This window comes from Coturnix japonica, chromosome 8, assembly GCF_054131305.1.
Source record: "Coturnix japonica strain WE chromosome 8, WE-NBRP24, whole genome shotgun sequence".
Taxonomy (NCBI): domain Eukaryota; kingdom Metazoa; phylum Chordata; class Aves; order Galliformes; family Phasianidae; genus Coturnix; species Coturnix japonica.
In genome coordinates, this window is record NC_140670.1 from 7,679,254 (window position 1) to 7,688,639 (window position 9,386).

At 38.8% G+C, this 9,386-nt stretch overlaps 1 long non-coding RNA gene across 3 annotated transcripts; it reads left to right on the top strand.

Annotated features, from left to right (window-relative positions):
• The first annotated feature begins 587 nt into the window (after positions 1-587).
• On the top strand, positions 588-9,096 carry LOC107315540 (uncharacterized). 3 transcript variants are annotated; one of them, XR_014948498.1, is made up of 4 exons: positions 2,147-2,284; positions 6,960-7,008; positions 8,681-8,869; positions 9,038-9,096. It is a non-coding gene; the product is annotated as an uncharacterized LOC107315540 (long non-coding RNA). The 3 variants fall into 3 exon arrangements; XR_004307700.2 differs by lacking the exons at positions 8,681-8,869; positions 9,038-9,096 and adding an exon at positions 588-706 and having other exon boundaries at positions 2,078-2,284; positions 6,960-7,692; XR_014948499.1 differs by lacking the exons at positions 6,960-7,008; positions 8,681-8,869; positions 9,038-9,096 and adding an exon at positions 4,890-4,995 and having other exon boundaries at positions 2,146-2,284.
• Positions 9,097-9,386: the final 290 nt, after the last annotated feature.

Consider the following 9,386-nt stretch of genomic DNA (forward strand, 5'->3'; position numbering starts at 1 on the left):
CAACCCCTCGACCTACATGTTATGGATAGTCCTATTTCACTACAAACAAACTGCTAAGCATTTTCACTACAACAGAGTGGCACTACCAAACAGGGTTACAGCTTTGTAATTGGTACCTCTTAAGGGACTGAGGGTCTGCCTGGTGCATGTTTACCAACATCACTTGCTCAGTCTTGTTTGAACAGAAACCAAACAAAATGAGGAAGTTCATGAAAGCAATTGGCGTACTCGTTGATACATTTTAAATAAATAAGATACTTGCTCGCATGTATTAAACAAAGTAATGCTTTATGTATGCTAAGTTTATTTTGCAGTTGCAGAAAAATGAATACTGTTGAATACTAGGTTTTTTGAGACGTGAATCCAGCTCTGCCTCAAAGAGACATCAACAAAGCTTAGATTTTCTGCAGAAGTTTCATTTAGCAAGAAAAAAAACTGGATAATTGATTGAAAAAGAAATATTTATGAATGAGGTTAAACAGTAACTGCTGAGTCACGGCCTGAGCTGCTGATTGAGCACCTGGGGAAAGGACCCAGTCAGTCCTGTGAGCACAGGTGAAGGGAATTCAGCTGTGGAGCTGGAAGGGGTGGAGGCTGGCTGCACCTCTCCTAGACCCCATTTAAGGGCTGACTGCCTCTGAGGAAGGTTTTCTGGTTGGATTTCTTTCTTCTATGGGGTTTTTCCTGTAAGCCTTGATCTTCGCAGGTGGGTGAGCACTTATTTTGGAGCACCATTCTGTTTATGCTAGTCTATTTGCTGTTGCGCTCCTGTATTGTCTTTCCAACGTTTTAATCTTTCTGCTTTTTGCAGATTTATTTATTTCTTAAAACGAAATCTATAATGCTAACTTAAGATAGAAAATTTTATTTGAATTCTACTCCCTACTAAAGGAGATATGAACTTAAAGCTCCAACTTTAGCAGTAGAAGCTCAGCATTTCCAGTCTCCTTATCTATGTGTTCCTCTGTATATAAAATACATGTGTAGGTGGCTTTTATATTCAGTGGAACAACTAATGTATGTTATATTAATTATATAAGTAGTGGAATGTGTCTATATATACTCACTGTGGGTACTGAAATTCCTCTGTTTTGTAAACCAGGTAAGCATTCAAACTGTTACTATGTAAGTCAGGAAGGAGTCAAACTCAGAGTGATCAGAAAAAACACCCAGAACTCTCCACTGTATCTCAGTTTCAAGTTAGAGTTAGAACTACATGCAAGTCCTCCACCAGACCTAATCAATCGCTATTTTTTAGAAGATGCCCTCTCAGGGAACAGATGATAACTGCAGTGTTGCCTGGAAGTTTCTATGGCATTAAAGGCTGAACACCAAGAGGTACTTACTACCTTCTGGTAAATAGAGCTAGTACCTTTTTTAAATCTTTTCTCGTGACTTTTGTCTCCAAAACAGTGCATTATAGTCTTGTACTGCTCTATGAGTATTTCATCAGCTTTTGGGAAGTGCCTGCTTGTCTCTGCTTCAATAGCTTTGTTAAAGAAGCCTTGAATTATCTTTCTTAGTTCTGTCAGAAAGCTCTTTCCTAACGAATGTTGTTTATTAACATGCTGTGTTTCTGGCAAAGCAAGCAGAATATCAAGTGGGATTAAGTAGCAGAGTCTGGTGTTTCTAAACATCTGGGAAATACTTAAGATCTCAGCCATGACTACTTCACCACTGCTTTTTCACTGCAGAGCACAATATACTTAGCTTCCATTATGGTGTTTCAGTGAACTCTCAGCACAGATCCCACAAAATCTAAGTGATAGAAATATGTGCCATGATTTTCCCAGTCAATGTTATCTTACTCCAAGTATTTCTACTACAAATTGCAAACATGAGTGGGATAACAGTACTACATTTTTAAGCTTTATTCATAAAAACATTATCTTGGCTAATCTACAGTCTTGTGGTCAGTCAGCCCCCACGTCACATGCTAAAGAAATGATGGCTGTCTTGGGCATTACAGAATGCTGCTTGTTTATATAAGCATAACCCTCATGAAGGCCTAATCTTTGTGACAAACACAGCAAAGGATTTCAGCTTTGTTTATGTACCAGTTTCCTTCTCTCCACAGAATTTAACCATCTGCGTAAGGCAGAGTTTTTGTCCACTCTAATCTGCTTGAAAAGGAAGCCATGAAAATGCTGACTTCACTTCTGGAGTAGCCCTCGTACTCCCTGAAACCAGGAAGGTTCACCCTTGGAGATTTCATAAATCCAATACATGACCTGTGATGAAGATAAGTACAAGCAAAACGAAAAACTAGAGGAAGATTAAATGAGTAAGTAAATAGATAATAAAGGATACGAGGCTTGCTCCAAAAGTAATGTTGCTTATTTTATTATGTTGACCCATGATACAGAGGTGAATGTTTTTGGAATGGTAGTAGAGGCTGAACCTTCCCATTAAATTCCCATTAAATTCTGTTGCCATGCAACAGACTGCTTGCTGAAAGCTTATGGAGACCAGACAGTGGGTCTGAACACAGAGAGGCTGTGGGTGGTGCATTTCAGCAGTGGTGACAGCAGTGTGAAAGAACAAGCCATGTTCTGGACAATCATGTGGATTTTTACAAGGGTGGCGTGCAGGCTGTTGTTGGTAGGTGGCAAAGATACATAGCTAATGGTGGTGACTATGCTGAAAAAGAGTATTTTGTAGCTGAGAAATTGGTATTTCAGGTAGTATTATTGGACTGTATGTATCTGTTGTTGTTTCCATGGAAATAAATAGTAAGCATTACTTTCAGAGTGACCTATTTAGATCTGTTTGGGGTCAGCAGGTGACTGCTGCTATACTATCAGTCAATTGCTCATATGAGTTATGCATTAAGATTTTGAGAATTTTTACTTTTTGCTCTATTTCTCCAACAAAAACCTGTCATTATATTGTGAATATATATTATACACATTGGTAACAAGGCAACAAAAGTTTCCCCAGAGCCATTAAATAGCAGATGCTTTTATCCTACCTTAATAACTCAGGTCTTTCTTCGTCTTGTGTTCACTTCCGCATGGAGAGAAGAAACAGTGTACAAGACTGGGTTTCAGTTAAAGGGCAGTCTGCTCTAATGTTTGGTTGTAGTGTTCTTGCCAGTTTTCAGGATAATTATTTCACAAACCCTTCTGGTTCATTTAAGTGTTTGTAATTCTCGTCATACTCAAAATTGCTCCCTGTCATGTTTTTTATTAGCTCACAGCCCATGTGAGGGTGTAGGAAATTAAGACAGTCCTAATAGAAACAGGTGAAAAACTGTTATGTTTAAAATATTTAATAACCATGAAATTTAGTGGCATTTTTCTGCATGTAATAAAGCAGTACATTGGCTCAGTTGAACAGAAATAAAGGAAAACTCCAGACTACTCAGCTTACTTGAAAATAGCATCTCTTGAGAGAGAGGAGGAGTAAACATGTCACATACATGGAATCTTTTCAATTCAGGGATCCCACTGTTCAAAAGCTATGATAACCTTACAAGGGGTAAAAGCTGAGATGAAGGGAAGGTAATGGAAGGGTGGTAGGACTAGATGATCTTGTAGGTCCCTTCCAACTTTGTGATTCTATGATTCCGTGATATCAGTTTAAACAGTAAGATGTCTTAGCTGAAAATGAGAAACATCTAGGGGAGTATGGGGAACAGTAATATAGCCAAACGCTAGGGATTTTAGAAGACTATCCTAAAACTATCTGGCCTTTTTTCCATTTAAGACATGACTAGAGTTTAGCTTTAAAAAAAGTCTCATTGGGATTATGTTCATTTATTTTATTAGAGATAGAGTTTTCAGTGAGATGGTGCATTATCTGGACCCATTAGTCAGTGATGTAATTGTAAAAATATTCTTCTTTACTTTGCTATAAACCATTTCTGTCCTTTTATCCTTCATGTTTTTTGCTTTTGCTGTGCGATAGCCTAATCCAGAAAATTAGGGCATCACAAATGTTTGTAGTTTTGCAATATAGACTGAAATGTTATTGTATATACTTCTGTGACATAGTTATTGTGTAGTAATGAAGAACTTATTATCCAGTTAATTAGCGAAACCTAAGAAGAACTTGCCATGCTCAGAAAGTGATCAAGTGAAGTGTTATGCAAGGTCTTAAGCAACTTTGCAGTAATTATAATAACAATGGAAAATCTGTGATTTAGGCTTCAAGACAGGAAAACACTCATGCATGTACTTAGCATTTTTAAGTTCTTACAGATAAGTGCTTGTAAGTATGCTGGCAAGCACTGGACTGCTTCCTTAATAAAGTAAGATCGAAATCTTAAACGCATGCACAGAGCAACCAGTGCCTGTCAAGAGGGATTTTAGGCATAGCGCTCAACTACACAATCTCCATTTATTTACTTTATTAATACTAATAATTCTCAGGTCAAAGGGAAGGAGATGAGCTCAGCCACGCTTTGGTAAATAGTATGTGAGAAAGTCAGCCTGGAGCCCCAAGCCTTCTAGAATCACAGAATGGCTTAAGTTAGAGACCTCAAAGTACTATCTGCTTTTACCCCCCTGCTGCAGGCAGGGTTACCAACCAATAAATCAAATACTAGAGCAGGTTGTCTGGGGTCCCACCTAGCCTGGTCTTAAACACCTCCAGGGATGGGGTATCCACAACCTCTTTGGGCACCTTGTTTCCAACACCTCACCACTCTCAGTGGGTATACCTCCCTAGCATTTAAATCAAATCTCCTCTTTTAGTTTAAATCAGTTCCCCCCTGTCCTATCATTACCTACCCGTGTAAAAAATACAATTCCTTCAAATATTGGAAGACTGTAATGAGGACTGCCCACAGCCTTCTCTTTTCCAGACTGAGCAAGCCCAGCTCTCTTAGCCTGTCTTCATAAGAGAGGTGCTCCAGCCCTCTAATCCTCTTTGTGGTCTTCCTCTAGACCCTCTCCAAAAGCTTGACATCTTTGCTGTGTTGGAGGCCTCAGATCTGGACATAATACTCCAGATGGTACCACACAAGGGCAGAGAAGAGAGGGATGATTGCCTCCATCTCCTTGCTGCCACCACTCTTCTGATTCAGCTCAGGATACTGCTGGCCCTCTGAGCAGCAAGAGAACACTGCTGGCTCATGTTAAGATTTGCATCAACCAGGAATCCTCTATGCCCTCCTCAGCAGGGCTACTCTGTCTGGTCTGTATGTGTATCTGGGATTGCCCCAAACCAAGTGTAAAGCCTTGTGCTTTGCTGAACCTCATTAGGTTCACATTGGCCCACCATTCCAGTTTATCATGGTCCCTCTGGGTGGTGGCCCTTCCTTCTGCAGTGTTAACTGCACCATTCAGCTTGGTGTCATCTACAGAAGTGCTGTGGGTGTGCTTGATGCCATCATCTGTGTCATTACTAAAGATGTTGAAGACTACTAGTTCCAAAACAGACCCCTGTGGCACACAGCTCATCACTTGCTGCTACCTGGTAGCCTTTTTCATAACTTGAAAAATGTAATAAAAATAAAACAAGTAAAGAAACAGATTAATAGAAATGTGTATTGAAACGACAAATACTTAGGTATTCACTGCCATAATCAGTTAATTCTAACTCTAATCTCCGAGTTTATTAGTGCAACTTCTGTATGGAATATTAAGAAATAGTAAGGACTGAGATTTTAAATGTGAATCTATTTTCTCTCTTATTCTAAGTCCAAAGTGATAAGTCTGGCTTTTCTGGAATTAGGATATAACCTCAATTTGCTACAGCCTGGATATATATCTAAGTTTGTAATTTAATGGCATGTCCTCATTTTTTAAATAGGTGGGAGGTGTGTAACAACACATCCTAAAATATTTAAATGTTCATTCATTTTATGAGGCAGTTATTTTTAATTCCACATCCCCTAATCCATTGATAAAAACCTGGTATCACCCACTACATTAGCAATTATCTGACACTGAGGTAACTGCAGATTCAGCACTCCTCTGCATCCTATATGGATGAAAACACACTATACTCCTGGCTAAATATGGCTATAATAATCTTGCTGTTATTTTCCTGTTCTGGTAGACATGTATCAATTGCACTGTTCAGATGCATGTTAACATCCTACTCTTCTGGTTCCTTCTCTGCACAGAATTTAAGCCCTGCACTTTGAAGCACCATAATGCCACTTCATCACAGCTCTTAAAAAGCCACATGAGGAGAAAATGTTTGTCCTGTTCAGTTATTGTTTGGGGTGGCCTAGCAGCCAGCTACCAACCTGCCTCAAATTTCAACTGACACATCTTCTCACAGGGCACAATTATTTTGACACGCTGCAAGCAAGCTAGACAAATATTTTGGAGATGGTGGAGTTCAAACATTTCCCTTTGGGCGTCTTCAAAAGTTCTTGCTAATACCTCACCTATAAGCTTCAGAACTGGTTTGTCTTACTGTACTGGTTAGCTGAATGTAACTGACTTTTTGGGGGCAGAATGTGGATGCATTTCATGACTAGTGTGATTTTTGTGAACCAGAAACACTGGCAATTGCAATAGTGTAGGGGCTGGTTTATTTTTGAATTCTATATTCAAGTTACTCTTGTAACTTCTTTCAGTGCTGTTTCTTGTCCTGTATAAAAGACTACACCCTTCAGCACAACACCCTCTTGGAACAGACAATATTGTTCTGCTCAGCAAATAAGAAAAAAATAGGAAGTACCTGTGCAGCTACTTGTTACAATTTAAGTTAAATAACAGAGAGGGCAGAAGAAAGGCAGTCTCAGATGGTGCTATGCAGGGAAAAGCATACTGCTACATTAAAGATGTGCTTTTAATTAACTTTTATCTGAATGATTATAATTAAAGATTTTAACACAGATGTTCCTAGAATAATCATGTTCTACTTCCTTGCTCAGCCTGCATTTTAAGAAATGGGAATAGAGCCTATTTCTCCCATCCAATTCTTTCTTAATTATCTTAAAATTTCTGGCTCTTCAGAGGTTTTACTATTGAGATTTTCTTAATGCTTTTCTTTTTCAGATTCCTACTGGGTTTTCCAGGACCTCAGACAAGTCTTTCAGGTGGCCAGGTGTGATAAAAGGCAGAATACCGGTTGCATTTTATTGTGTTTGCATCTAGGAAAGCCAGTTTATGTAGAGTTCTAAATTTATCTTTGAAGTTGAGAATAAATTGCTCGCTTTTGTTTTTGTTGCTCCGCACTGGTTCTATTTTCCTTCAGTTTTGTTCTGCATTTATGAAGCTAAAGATCTCATTTGTTATTGTGTTCGTTCACAGGTCTCAGCAGGTGATTTTGTTGCACATTAACTGCTGTGATGTGTATTGGACATAAAAGACATAGCAAATCTTGATTTATGCAAAGATTAACAGTGTCTCTAAGCACATCAATTAGCCATTCCTTGATTTCGTGTTGATGTTTTTGCCAGTAATGTAATGACATTGTGAGGTGGCAATTAGAAAACACAGGCAAAGAGAAGCAGGATCCTGCTTCACTTGGGATTCAAAGATATGTAGGATCTTCTTTAGAGTTTTATTTAAAAAATGAACTATGAATTGAGAACAGAATAACAGGAAGATATGAAGATAAGATTTAATGAAGGGAGGAGAGGAACAATGTATGAAGCAGAAAGACTTAAGGCGAAGAGTCCTGCCCTCTCTCACATTAGATCCTGACAGATCCACAGCAGTTTCTAGAATATAAGATGATGGAATTAATTGTTTCTTAATATATGTTACAGCCTAGGACAAAGAAGAACCTAAGAATAAACAGCATAATTCATCTTTCTCATACTTTTGTCTATCCTAATGTTATCTTAATACTGAACAATATCACTTAAACAACAATCTTGCTGTAACTGGAGGGGGGAAGAAAAAGAAAAGGACTCTTCTGAAATAAATGTTGAGATTTCTGTGTATTGTCTTCCAAAGACAGGCAGAAACATTCAGTGTGTGTTTGTTTAAACTTTAATCCAAAATAAGACCTTGTTACTGTTGGCTCTTACTGAGTAAGCCTAGAGCATAAAGCAGCTTTTGCCAAGAAACACTGGGATTCTTCCTTGTAGAGTAATTCCCAAGCTTCTGATGGTCTTGTTCCCACAGTGCATCATTAGCTAGAGAACTGAAGAAAATGGATTCTTTTACGTAGGAACAGTTATTAATAGAGTCCATGCTCACTTCTGTTGTATGCCATGCAAGGACACACAAATTGACCAACATAGATGACACTTTTTGTTTTCTTAAGTGGCCACTGAGGTATGCAGGGATAAGACAGAAAATAGCAATCTTAGTGGTGATTAATTTTGGGGTCACAACAGGGGTACTAATGAGATGGAAATCACGTTAGAAGTATTCACTGCATCTCTGTTTCAAGAGTGTTGGGATTTTAGGCTTGCACAGAGTACATTTGACACACATTTTAGCAGGATTATATTCCAGCTTGCTCAGGCTGTTAGATGACAGTTGTAGTTAGGTTACCAAACTAAAAAGTGGTTCAGAAATCAAAAGCAGATCTGCTGAATGGCTTGTCACTACCTGGTTCTCCCCATTCCCTGTGCATCTCCTTTTTTCAATGGGGATTTTTGCTGAGACATCTATGAATCGTTTGACCCTTCTCTTGATTATTTACAGTCTTCTATACAGCAGCTCTTTCTTTTATTATGCTAAGAAAAGCGGAAGAAAGAGAAATCAAAGCTTAAAGTAAACTATAACTTTTAAACCTGTCTTTTAAACTGTCTGCTCAGCAGCCTGGTTCACATGCAGTTCCTGGTTTCTGCCAGCAGTTTGCGCCGTTTATCTTTTTCGCACCCAGAAGCACAAGACTTCCAACAGAAATCTCTCTGGAGCTGCAAGTGTGACAAACAAGAGGAACACGAAGGCTGTAAAAGAGAAGCTTTTGATCCGCCTCTGGGTGGTGTATTGAAAGTAGGAATCAGGTAAATAGGGACTTTGTATGAAGATTAAGTATCCTAGGCTTTGGGGAGTGTCAGAAGAAAAGGACCAGTGGGACATGTTGACATCACTATAGTTATTTCTTGGAAATTTGATTAATATGTATGCGCTTGCTATATAACTTTCTAATGCTTCTGTCCATTGCATGATAGGAGGGGTGATCCCCCATGTGCCCAGCGCTGAATAAACATGTACCTGCTTTGTAACCTAATTCAGGTTATAGAGTCTGATTCCACACTTCAGTATGAGAGTGAAACATGAAGGTAAGGCAGGAGATGTACAGTGTAAGCACTTTTATGTAACAAAGTGCTGCATTCCCTAACCAGAACTGCATGATTTAATGTGGCCCCAAAGTAAAACATGCAGCTGCATATATCAATTATTTGAAGCAGCCTAAACAGTTTACAGCCTCAAAAGTCATAAGAAATGATGGACCGGGGAGGGGGTGGAAAGCTTTGGAAATATATTCTGCAGTACAGTACAAAACAACCTGTTATTGGC